The sequence below is a fragment of the Scyliorhinus canicula genome, chromosome 4 (genome assembly GCF_902713615.1).
Source record: "Scyliorhinus canicula chromosome 4, sScyCan1.1, whole genome shotgun sequence".
In the NCBI taxonomy this organism is placed as follows: Eukaryota; Metazoa; Chordata; class Chondrichthyes; order Carcharhiniformes; family Scyliorhinidae; genus Scyliorhinus; species Scyliorhinus canicula.
The window spans coordinates 137,272,910-137,286,390 of NC_052149.1; the positions used below are offsets into that span (position 1 = coordinate 137,272,910).

Genomic DNA, 13,481 nt, shown 5'->3' on the forward strand with positions numbered 1-13,481 from the left:
GGTTTGAAGCTCAACATTGTCAAACACGCCTCTGAACCAGATGGAAGGGCCACGGTCGTGATTCTATTTGATGAATGATGTATGGTTGAGTTACTCTCAATCATAGAAGGCAGATGCAGTTACATGTCTGTAGCCTGAGGTTATTCCATGTGTGGTGAACACTCCATTGTGGAATATGTTTGCTATCTTTACTGCAAGTGTTTTGTGCATTTGGAGTTGCCTTTATAGCGCATATTCAGAATCATCACTCACACTGTGGACGCTCCATCGGAAACAGTGCACAATAGGCATAGGACCATACAAGAACATATTGTCCCTTTGTATGAAAACATTATGTTTATTCATTCTTAACATCCTGCACACTGGGAATAGGCAAAGCTGATGCAACATTTTGTAAACCAAGGGAAAGGTAGGAGAAAAGAGGAATTGAAAAGGACAAGATGTTCTTCCATGGGTGACTGTTCCCTTTGATCTTGTAAGTTTCTCTGATGTCAGCTTGAGCCTTCCCAACCTTGCAACAGATAATGGAAGCATTCTGACATTAAAGCACCGTTTGGTAACATTTCGACGTGTTTTCATTGAAGGTTTGTCCACTTTTGTGTCATTTGTTTGTGTCATTTCATGGGTGAAATGAAAGATTAAAACATTCTCAGGCTTCAAACACTGCACCAAATGAACATGTGAACTAACCAAGGTCTTTAATGTTCCTCCAAGTACAATGTGGTAATATATCACTTTCAACTCGGCCTTTCAGCCCATGCCGATTGGGGAGAGACTGGATCCTCACTCAGTTCAGACGTCATTACAAAGTCACCACATTTCACAGACCAGTGAGCCAGACCAGTGTTGTATTGGTCTTGAAGAGACTGACACCGATTCTCTCTCATATCTTAGGTCAGCCGTCTACCCTTTGCAGTGATATAACTTGCATTTGTATAGCACCTATGACATTGTAAACTTCCCTAAGGCACTTCACAGGAGCGTAGTCAAAGAAAAAATTGAGTCGCATAAGGAGATATTAAGATAGATTTGTTTTTATAATTTCCGTCTTTAAGGGGAGTGGAGAGGTGAAAGGTTTACGGAGGCAATCCCAGAGTTTAGGACCTGGGCACCTGAAATGAACCCTGCCTAAAAGGTTTAACGATCAGATTCTTAATCGTACTCTTTAAAGAAGAAAAGTTCAAGTTGACAACATTGCTTCAATTCAATTAACTCAGGCAATATACTGAGCGGGGCAGTCTCATACAAAAAATCACAAGCTTACTTTCATGGAGTCACTTGTTTGTGTCAATGATTCAAACTCTAGAATTGTAGGTACCAGTGAATTGATCTTCCTTCGCTTTTGTCAACATTTCACCCTACCAGCAGTTTTACATGTTTCTGCAGTTTGCCTGACCCAAAGAAAAAGATTGAATAACAGCAGTTGCTTGTGAAATCTCAAATGTTACCTTGCACAAAAACCAACATTAGAGTCATAGAGTCATATTCCTGCTACTTTCTTCTCCATTCTCTCCTCACTGTTCGATAAAGCTCAGCTCAAGATCTGAGGTAGAGGCTTGAGATATAAAATGGTCTTTAGGACATTTGCCTGCAATAGGAAGCTCTTTCTCTGCCTCTGCAGGATGAATGAGCAGGCAACTGAGAATAGTTAATGTCAGAATTTTACAGCACAGAACAAGGCCCTTCGGCCCATTGTGTCTGTGCTGGCCATCAAGCCCCTACCAATTCTAATCTCATTTTCCAGCACTTGGTCTGTAACCTTAGGCGATGGTGTTTCAAGTGCTCACCTAAATGTTTCTTAAAATGATGTGAGTGTTCCCCCCCCCCCCCCCCGCCACCCCCTCAGTCAGTGAGTTCCAGATTCCCACCATCCTCTGGGTGGAAAGGTTTCCCCTCCAGGTCCCTCTAAATCTCCTACCCCTTAGCTTAAATCTATGCCCCCTGGATATTGACCTCTCTACTCGGGGAAAAGTTTCTTCCAGTCTATGCCCTTCGTAATTTTGTACACCTCAATCGGGTCCCCCTTCAACCTTCTCTACTTCAAGGAAAGCAAACCCAACCTAAGCAGCCCCTCTTCTTGGCTGAAACGCTCCAGCCTGTGCAACATCACAGCGCATCTCCTCTGCACCCTTTTTAGTGCAATCATATCCTTCCTGTAGCGTGGTGATCAGAACTTCACACAGTAGGCTAACTAGCATAACCTCCCCGCTCTTGTATTCTATGCCTCAGCGAATAAAGGCCGGTATCCTATTTGCCGCCTTAATAAAGGCCAGTATTACAAATGCCTTAATGGATTTTTAAAAAAAATTCCGTTTAACTGGCTTTGAGCTTCGCTGGCTTAGGCCAGCATTTGCCCATCTCTAATTGCCGTTGAGAAGGTGGTGGTGAACTGCCTTAGTGAAACGCTGCAGTCCATCTGGTGTAGGTGCACCCACTATTTTAGGGGAAGAGTTCCAGGATTTTGACCCAGCGACAAGGAAGGACCAGCAATATATTTCCAATTCAGAATAGTGATTGAATTGGAGGGGAACCTCCAGGTGGTGGTGTTCACGTGCATCTGCATCATGGGGTTTGAAAGTGCTGCCAAAGGAGCCTTGGTGAGTTCCTGCAATATATCTTGTAAATGGTACACACTGCTGCCACTGTTTGTGGAAGGGGTGCCAATCAAGCGGACTACTTTGTCCTAGTGTCAAACTTCTTCAGTGTTGTTGCAGCTGCACTCGCCCAAGGAGGTATGGATTATTCCAACACACTCCTCACTTGTGCCTTGGGGACAGGCTTTGAGGGGGGCAGGTGGTGAGTTAGTCTCCGCAGGATTCCTAGCCTCTATCCACTTGTAGCCACAGTATTTATATGGCTGGTCCAGTTCACTTTCTGGCCAATTGTAACCCCCAGATGTTAATTGTGGGGGATTTAGTGATGGTAATGCCATTGAATGTCAAGGGGTGATGGTTTGATTCTCTCTGTTTGGAGATGGTCATTGTCTGGCACTTGTGTGGCACAAATGTAACTTGTCAAATGTCAGCCCAAACCTGGATATTGTCCAAATCTTGCTGCATTTGGCGTGGATTGCTTTATTATCTGAGGAGTCGCGAATGGTGCTGAACATTGTGCAGTCATCATCGAAGATCCCCACTTCTGACCTAAAGTTGGAAGGAAGGTCATTGATGAATCAGCTGAAGATGGTTGGGCCGAGGACACTATCGTGGGGAAACCCTGCAGTGATGTCCTGGAACTCGGATGACTGACCTCCAATAACCACAACTATCTTCCTTTATGCCAGGCATGACTCCAAACCAGTGGAGATTTTCCCCCCTGATTTCCATTGACCCCAGTTTTGCTAGGGTTCCTTGCTGCCATACACATATCAAATGCTGTGTAGATGTCAAGGGCAGTCACTCTCACCTCCTCTTCCCTCAGGAGTTCAGCTCTTTTGTCCACGTTTGAACCAAGGGCCAGGAGCTGAGTGACCCTGGCAGAATGTAAGGTGAGCATCGGGCCGCACAGTGGTTAGCATTGTGTTCTCTCAGCACCAGGGACCCAGGTTCGATTCCGAACTTGGGTGACTACCTGTGTGGAGTTTGTAAGTTCTCCCAGTATCTGCGTGGGGTTCCTCCCACGGTCAAAGATGTGCCAGTTAGGTTGATTAGCGATGCTAAATTGCCCCTAAGTGTCCAAAGGATGTGGTGTTAGGGTGGGGGCGTGGGCCTAGGTAAAGTGCTCTTTCGACCGGTCAGTACAGACCTGGTGGGCCGAATGGCCTCCTGCGCTGTAGAGATTCTATGATCAGTGAGCAAGAAATTGCTGAGTAGGGGCGGCATGTGGTGCAGTGGCTAGCACTTGAACTGTGGCCACTGTCCGTGTGGAGTTTGCACATTCTCCCCATGTCTGCATGGGTTTCACCCCCACAACCCAATGATATGCAGGTTAGGTGGATTCGCCAAGCTAAATTGCCCCTTAATTGGAAAAATTAATTGGGTACTCAAAATTTATTTTTTTAAAAAGGGAAAAAAAGTTATTGCTGAGTAAGTGTCGCTTGACAGCACTGTTGATGGAGCATACAAAGTGGCAAAGATTAGTGGGAGACTAAAGGACTGGGAAATCCTTAGAGGGCAACAGAAAGCTACGAAAAAAGCTATAAAGAAGAGTAAGATAGATTATGAGAGTAGACTTGCTCAGAATATAAAAACAGATGGTAAAAGTTTCTACAAATATATAAAACAAAAAAAGAGTGGCTATGGTAAATATTGGTCCTTTAGAGGATGAGAAGGAAGATTTAATAATGGGAGATGAGGAAATGGCTGAGGAACTGAACAGGTTTTTTGGGTCGGTCTTCACAGTGGAAGACACAAATAACATGCCAGTGGCTGATGAAAATGAGGCTATGACAGGTGAGGACCTTGAGATGATTGTTATCACGAAGGAGGTAGTGATGGGCAAGCTAATGGGGCTAAAGGTGTCTCCTGACCCTGATGGACTGCATCCCAGAGTGCTAAAAGAGATGGCTAGGGAAATTGCAGATGCACTAGTGATAACTTACCAAAATTCGCTAGACTCTGGGGTGGTCCCAGCGGATTGGAAATCAGCAAATGCGACACCACTGTTTAGAAAAGGGAGATACAAAGAACAAAGAAAATTACAGCACAGGAACAGGCCCTTCGGCCCTCCCAGCCTGCACCGATCCAGATTCTTTATCTAAACATCTCGCCTATTTTCCAAGGATCTACTTCCCTCTGTTCCCCGCCCGTTCATATGTCTGTCTAGATGCATCTTAAATGATGCTATCGTGCCCGCCTCTACCACTTCCGCTGGCAAAGCGTTCCAGGCACCCACCACCCTCTGTGTAAAAAAACTTTCCACGATCATCTCCCTTAAACTTTCACTCTCTTACCTTGAAATTGTGACCCCTTGTAATTGACACCCGCACTCTTGGAAAAAGCTTGTTGCTATCCACCCTGTCCATACCGCTCATAATTTTGTAGTCCTCAATCAGGTCCTACCTCCACCTCCGTCTTTCCAATGAAAACAATTCTAATCTACTCAACCTTTCTTCATAGCTAGCCCCCTCCATACCAGGCAACGTCCTGGTGAACCTCCTCTGCACCCTCTCTGAAGCATCCACATCCTTCTGGTAATGTGACGACCAGAACTGCACGCAGTATTCCAAATGTGGCCTAACCAAAGTCCTATACAACTGTAACATGACGTGCTGACTCTTGTACCCAATACCCCGTCCGATGAAGGCAAGCATGCTGTATGCCTTCTTGACCACTCTTATCGACCTGCTTTGCCACCTTCAGAGTACAATGGACCTGAACTCCCAGATCTCTCTGTATATCAATTTTCCCCAGGACTCTTCCATTGATCGTATAGTCCGCTCTTGAACTGAATCTTCCTATGCATCACCTCGCATTTGCCTGGATTGAAACTCCATCTGCCATTTCTCTGCCCAACTCTCCAATCTATCTATATTTTTTTGTATTCTCTGACAGCCCCCCTCACTATCTGCAACTCCACCAATCTTAGTATCATCTGCAAACTTGTTAATCAGACCACCTGTACCTTCCTCCAGGTCATTTATGTAGATCACAAACAACAGTGGTCCGAGCACGGATCCCTGTGGAACACCATTAGTCACTCTTCTCCATTTTGAGACACTCCCTTCCACCACTTCTCTCTCTCTCTCCTGTTGCCCAGCCAGTTCTTTATCCAACTAGCTAGAACGCCCTGAACCCCATGCAGCTTCACTTTTCCCATCAACCTACCATGGAAAACTTTATCAAATGCCTGACTTAAGTCCATGTATATGACATCTACAGCCCTTCCCTCACCTTTGTCACTTCCTCCAAAAATTCTATTAGGTTTGTAAGACATGACCTTCCCTGCACAAAACCATGCTGCCTATTACTGATAAGTCTATTTTCTTCCAAATGTGAATAGATCCTATCCCTCAGTATCTTCTCCAACAGTTTGCCTACCACTGATGTCAAGCTCACAGGTCTATAATTCCCTGGATTATCCCTGCTACCCTTTTTAAACAAAGGGACAACATTAGCAGTCCTCCGGGACCTCACCCGTGCTCAAGGATGCTGCAAAGATATCTGTTAACTTCCCCATTCCTTATGCCGACTTGACCTATAGTATTTCAACATCCATCCCTAACCTCAACATCCGTCATGTCCCTCTCCAAAGTACTCATTAAGAATCTCACCCATTTCCTCTGACTCCACGCATGAAGTCCCTCTTTTGTATTTGAGTGGGCCAATCCTTTCTCTAGTTACCCTCTTGCTCCTTATATACAAATAAAAGACGTTGGGATTTTCCTTAACCCTGTTAGCCAAAGATATTTCATGACCCCTTTTAGCCCTCTTTATTGCGCGTTTGAGATTTGTCCTACTTTCCCGATATTCCTCCAAAGCTTTATCAGTTTCAAGTTGCCTCGACCTTATGTATGCTTCCTTTTTCATCTGAGCTAGTCTCGCAATTCCACCCGTCCTCCATGGTTCCCTAATCTTGCCATTTCTATTCCTCATTTTCACAGGGACATGTCTGTCCTGCACTCTAATCAACCTTTCCTTAAAAGACTCCCATATTTCAAATGTGGATTTACCCTTAAACAGCTGCTCCCAATCCATATTTGCTAGCTCCTGCCAAATTTTGTTATACTTGGCCTTTCCCCAATTTAGCACTCTTCCTTTAGGACCACTCTCAGTCGGCAGAAAGCGGGTAATTATAAGCCAGTTAGCTTAACTGCAGTGTAGGGAAGATGCTGGAATCTATCATCAAGGAAGAAATAGCGATGCATCTGGATGGAAATTGTCTCATTGGGCAGACGCAGCATGGGTTCACAAAGGGCAGGTTGTGCCTAACTAATTTAGTGGAATTTTTTGAGGACATTACCAGTGCAGTAGATAACAGGGAGCCAAAGGATGTGGTATATCTGGATTTCCAGAAAGCTTTTGACAAGGTGCCACACAAAAGGTTGCTGCATCAGATAAGGATGCATGGCATTAAGGGTAAAGTAGTAGCATGGACAGAGGATTGGTTAATTAATAGAAAGCAAAGACTGGGGATTAATGGGTGTTTCTCTGGTTGGCAATCAATCGCTAGTGGTGTCCCTCAGGGATCAGTGTTAGGCCCACAATTGTTCATAATTTACATAGATGATTTGAAGTTGGCGACCAAGTGCAATGTGTCCAAGTTTGCAGACGACACTAGGGTGAGTGGTAAAGCAAAAAGTGCAGACTATACCGGAGGTCTGCAGAGGGATTTGTATAGGTTAAGTGAATGGGCTAGGGTCTGGCAGATGGAATACAATGTTGACAAATGTGAGGTTACCCATTTTGGTAGGAATAACAGCAAAAGGGATTATTACAAGCGAGAACACCACCCACCAGGTACGCGGTACATACTCATGCGACTCAGCCAACGTTGTCTACCTCATACGCTGCAGGAAAGCATGTCCCGAAGCGTGGTACATTGGTGAGACCATGCAGACGCTGCAACAACGGATGAACAGACATCGTGTGACAATCGGCAGGCAGGAATGTTCCCTTCCAGTCGGGGAACACTTCAGCAGTCAAGGGCATTCAGCATCTGACCTTCGGGTAAGTGTTCTCCAAGGCGGCCTTCAGGACGCGCGACAACGCAAAATCGTCCAGAAGAAACTTGTAGCCAAGCTCCGCTATAAGTATGAGTATGGCCTCCACACATGAGTATGGCCTCAACTGGGACCTTGGATTCATGTCGCATTACATTCATCCCACACCATCTGGCCTGGGCTTGTGAAATTTTACCAACTGTCCTGGCTTGAGACAATTCATACCTCTTTAACCTGGGGTTACCCCTATCTCTGAATCTGTAAAGATTTAATTACCTGCAAATGCTCGCATTCAAAGCATTGTCTTGCATCTTTGACTTTGTCTATATATATGTTTCTGGAACAAACCTCTTCATTCACCTGAGGAAGGAGCAGTGCTCCGAAAGCTAGTGTTTGAAACAAACCTGTTGGACTTTAACCTGGTGTTGTAAGACTTCTTACTGTGCTCAGCCCAGTCCAACGTCGGCATCTCCACATCATCAATATTTTTGGGCAGATAATGCAACACTTTCTCAAAGCAAACAGCAGAGCCGCCGCCTCTTCTCTGCATTATTGGTAAGTCTATCTCCAAACACAAGCTATCCCAGGTTTTTAATTAAATGTCTTGTCCCAGTTTAAGTCCTGGCCACAACGTTCACCTCTCACAAAATTGAAGCACACCTCATTTGACCGCATTTCCAAAGCTGCCATAGGAAACTGATATTTTTCTCGAAGTGTATCTTTCAATTGAAATGCAACATTCCGGTGTTTACGCCAGCGTGAACACTTAGCCGCCGTTTCAAAGAATCCCGGCCGAGGTGTCAACCTGGTGAAGTCACAACATAGGACTACTTGCATTTCAATTGAAAGACTTGCACTGCACAGAGATGTAGGGTTCCTCCTTTGGGCCTGTGGTAAGTGATAAAATGAAGAAAGATAAACTGGCCACATCATTGATCTGAGGCCTTCTCCCAAGTGCTAAGCCTGCCACACATTGCCATTGCTTTAGAGATTACCGATATAGCCCCTGATCAACTTCAATGTATTTTAAAATTATGGCTGCTGAAACATCAGGACAGTATTTTCTTTCCTTTTGGGTACAGCCCTTAGGTATGGATTTTTGCCCAATTAATTACCAGCCAAAAATAAGTTCAAAGGATAAAGCATGGCCAATAAAAATAATAGTAAAAGGCATTATTTTATCACAGGCCTACAAAAATGTAGTTCTTATCCCACCTTGCATCTTGACTTTGATCTTTTAGTGCAGCATTTCATAGCCAGCAATAAATGAGTACATTTTCCATCACATCATCTTCAAAGCTGATCTAGTGCCAGTCTGGCCATTATAACATAGGCCTTAACAGTTGCATTCATACGTGAGGAAGGGAGAGGGTTGGGTTTGTCTGCTAGCAGTGTGCAGATAGTACAGTCTGTCTGCGGTGTTACCACAGACTTGCTAATTCCACTTGGGGGATGGTTTCAGTCTGATTTCATGATTTTGTAAATCCCTTCTCTTAAAAGTTGCACTTGAAACCATATTAACGAGCACTGTTGAATCTTTAGGCACATTAGAGACGAGGGCAGTTCACTGAAGCAGAAAATACACATTCACTGAATAAAATAGTCAAGTGTTGGAGTGTTCAGACTATTGAATGATTCGCAAAAGCAATGGTTCAAACAATGAAGACTCCACTGTATGGGTCACCTTTTACCTTCAAATAGACCAAAGATGGTAAAGGGAGAGCTTGCGTTTCTATGTTTCAAATGTCAGCTGTGAGTTAGTGGTACTGTATCACTCATGCCGCTGAGCCGGAAAGTGGTGGGTTCAAATCTGACTTCACCGACATGAACGTTGAAATTAAATGACACTCTAGCACAGTACTGAGGGAGTGCTGCACAGTTGGCAGGCTCTTGGATGAGACATTAAACCAAGACGGCATCTGTCTTCTCGGGTGAATGTAAAAGATCCAATGGCAGTATTTGAAGACCAGAAAGGGGTGTTTTTCCAGTATCCTGGCTGATACTTGTCCCTCAACTATATTCCCTTCAACTGATTGTGATAGGGTTTGAGCGAGCTTTCTGTTCACAAATTAGCTGCTTTGTTTTGTCTATTAAAACAATGACTACCCTTCAAAAGTATTTAATTGGCTTTCATTTACTTTGGTATGCCCTCAAGTCATGAAAAGTGCTTTATAAATACAGGCCTTTTGAAAAATCCCATCGTGCTTTCAGCAAATAGTTTTAAAGTATAGTCACTGTTGGAAACATGGCAGCAGATTTACACACAGCAAGATCCCACAGGCAGCATCAAGGCAGTGAGTGGATCATTTGTTTTTGAGATGTCTGTTGATGGAGAAACATCTTCAGAAAGTGCACTGCGGTCTTTCTCCTCCATCTGAGGGGTCACAGAGTGTCTTGGCGCAGCATCTCCGAACGGCAGCACCTCAGTAAAGCCTAGATTGTGAGCCCATGATCTTGAGTTCGAGGTGAAACCGCTAACACTGCGATGTTGCTGAGGGTGCAGCTGTGAACATATTGGTTGTTAGTGTTGTACCATTGGGGAGAGGCTGGGTTTTCTGGGATCCATTAATATAACCCTTCCTGTTTTTGGGCTTCATTTTTATGGGCATGAGCTGACATTCTGAATGTACAGAGTTTGGCAGCATTTGGTTGTGAGTTTTATTGTATGGGGTACCCAATCTGACAAGTTTCCATTAGGAGGTCCCTGAAGATTGGAAGCTTTAGTTGAATACCGTCCTACCTACCAACGCACACACACACACACAAACGCACAACCAGTGCTGGTTTTTTAATCTAGTATGAGGGAAATCCCTAATGCCATCCAGGCTGGGATCCTCCAAACAGTTGGGACCAGGGTCTTTTCAACTCTGCAGTTCATTACCAGGTCAAATATTTGCCAGCTGAGCTAATAGGGAGTTCTCAAACCATGAATTTATAAAGAGACGCACCTGGAGGATGTAACCTTTTGTGGTTTTGTATTGTACGCAGCCTCCAGTGCGGTGAATGAGGGATGTCAGTGTTGGTGGCAGCTGTATTTGAAATTGGTGAAGGTGTAAAACTACACAGGATTTCATCTGCCACCTCACAGAAAGGTTCTTTGTTCACTGTGTGAGTTCTGGGATGAATTTTTAAAAGAAAGCCTCGACAGGAGATGACGTTCTAATACAAGGATCTTGTGCCCTTGTTTCCGTGCTCTCAGCCAGACTGCTGCTCATCCATTCGATCTGAACTCATAAGCTGGCAAAAGGCCTCAACATCAAAGTCATCAATTAGGAAACTTGCGTTTAGGAAAATGACTTACTTAATGTCTTAGATCTGGGGAAAAAAAATCTTTCTTTTCTAAAAAAGCACTTCTCATTTATGAGCTTCTTGCGTTAATACTAACCATTTGAAGCAGCTGGGAGCACAGCTGAATACCTCAGATCCAAACTATTCTGTTTATTAATTTTCATTTATTGTCAAGTGTAAAGTTTACAGTTGGCATTTTTTTTTGCCGTTAAAGCCTGGTGATAACCAGTCTGTACAGATAAACTCTGAAGATTGGGGAGAATTGAGAAATGTATGAGTTATGCAGAGAGAAGGTGGTTCCAATACCTCCATCCGTCACATAATCAGATTTTCTAAAAAGGATCTGTGGACACGAGCAGGTCATTGGTTTTTGTGAAATAATGTACACAATGTGACTATATCTGTGTTTCGGACCACACAGACGTGCGCTCGTTTGCACGTGATCTGGCACACTTGCAGGATTTTTGATTTGGGCATCAGGAACGCATTGTGAACGGTGTCCATTAAACATGCTGGTTTTGTTACAGACCTGTGATCATTTTAAATTAAATGAAACCTTGCATTTATCCATAGAATCCCTACAGTGCGGAAGAAAGACTTTTGGCCCATCGAGTCTGCACCACGGGTCCATCTTCCCCCGTCCTATCCCTGTAACCCTGCACGTTTATCATGTCCAATCCTGCACACATCTTTGGACTGTGGGAGAAGATCTGAGCACCCGAAGGAAACCCATGCAGACACGGGGAGAAAGTGAAAACGCCACACAGACAGTCACCCGAGGCCGGAATTGAACCCGGGTCCCTGGTGTTGTGAGGCAGCAGTGCTAATCACTGTGCCGTCCATATATATATATATATATTGTGCCTTTCACAGATTCAAGACATCTCTTAAAGTACTTTACAGCCAATGAAGTACTTTTTGAAGTCCAGTCACTGTTGTAATGCAGCAGAAGCCAGTTTGTGCATAGTAAGATCCCACAAATAGCAATGTGAAAGTGAGCAGATCATTTGTTTTTATGTTATTGAATGGGGGATAAGTACACCCACGAAAATCTGCCTGCTCTTCAGAATATTGCAGCATGGGATATTTTGCGTTCACCCAAAGGGGCAAATGGGACCTTGCCATATTGTCTCATCTGAAAGACGGCATCTGTGACAGCGTAGCACTCACTCAGTGATGCATTTGAGTGTCTGATTCGATATTGCACTCTGGAATTGAAGGGTGCAAAACATGGGTAGAGGGGTTGACTAATTGAAAGCTAATACTTACAATTGATACTTCTGTTTGTTCCACAGGAGCTGGAATTACTACTGGATATTGGCCATATGGAGCCTGAAGATGACTGATGCTCAAAGAGCCATGTGTAGTTGTGGTGACCTGGTTTCTGTGGGTGTGGATAGATTGAAGCTAGCAAGCTATCAGTACATTATGCCTTCCTTTTCATTCCCCGACCCCGCCAACTATCTCCGCCTTTCTCTCCCACCCACCCCCTTCCCCCCCAATCTTCTCTCTGCCTTTCTCTCTCTGCAGTTCTCCTATACCTTTCTGTGTCTCTTTCTCTCTGTGTGTGTTTGTGTGTGTGCGTCTCTCTCTCTCTGTGTCTCTCTCTGTGTCTCTCTCTGTCTCTCTCTCTGTCTCTCTCTCTGTCTCTCACTGTCTCTCTGTGTCTCTCTCTCTCTCTGTGTGTCTCTCTCTGTGTGTCTCTCTCTGTGTGTCTCTCTCTGTGTGTCTCTCTCTGTGTGTCTCTCTCTGTGTGTCTCTCTCTGTGTGTCTCTCTCTGTGTGTCTCTCTCTGTGTGTCTCTCTCTGTGTGTCTCTCTCTGTGTGTCTCTCTCTGTGTGTCTCTCTCTGCGTGTCTCTCTCTGCGTGTCTCTCTCTGCGTGTCTCTCTCTGCGTGTCTCTCTCTGTGTGTCTCTCTGTGTGTCTCTCTCTGTGTGTCTCTCTCTGTGTGTCTCTCTCTGTGTGTCTCTCTCTCTGTGTCTCTCTCTCTGTGTCTCTCTCTCTGTGTGTCTCTCTCTGTGTGTCTCTCTCTGTGTGTCTCTCTCTGCGTGTCTCTCTCTGCGTGTCTCTCTCTGCGTGTCTCTCTCTGCGTGTCTCTCTCTGCGTGTCTCTCTCTGCGTGTCTCTCTCTGCGTGTCTCTCTCTGCGTGTCTCTCTCTGCGCGTCTCTCTCTGCGTGTCTCTCTCTGCGTGTCTCTCTCTGTGTGTCTCTCTCTGCGTGTCTCTCTCTGCGTGTCTCTCTCTGCGTGTCTCTCTCTGCGTGTCTCTCTCTGCGTGTCTCTCTCTGCGTGTCTCTCTCTGCGTGTCTCTCTCTGCGTGTCTCTCTCTGCGTGTCTCTCTCTGCGTGTCTCTCTCTGCGTGTCTCTCTCTGCGTGTCTCTCTCTGCGTGTCTCTCTCTGCGTGTCTCTCTCTGCGTGTCTCTCCTCCTTCGTGCTCTCTCTGCGTGTCTCTCTCTGCGTGTCTCTCTCTGCGTGTCTCTCTCTGCGTGTCTCTCTCTGCGTGTCTCTCTCTGCGTGTCTCTCTCTGCGTGCCTCTCTCTGCGTGCCTCTCTCTCTCCGCGTGCCTCTCTCTGCGTGCCTCTCTCTCTCTCTCCGTC

At 45.1% G+C, this 13,481-nt stretch overlaps 1 protein-coding gene across 2 annotated transcripts in view; it reads left to right on the forward strand.

Annotated features, from left to right (window-relative positions):
- Positions 1-12,466, forward strand: part of LOC119965031 (F-box/WD repeat-containing protein 11) — a 172,870-nt gene extending 160,404 nt beyond the window's left edge. For both annotated transcript variants that reach the window (XM_038795240.1, XM_038795239.1), the window contains one exon: positions 12,184-12,466. The gene's annotated coding sequence lies outside the window, so the exon portion shown is untranslated. The remainder of the gene's footprint in view (positions 1-12,183) is intronic.
- Positions 12,467-13,481: the final 1,015 nt, after the last annotated feature.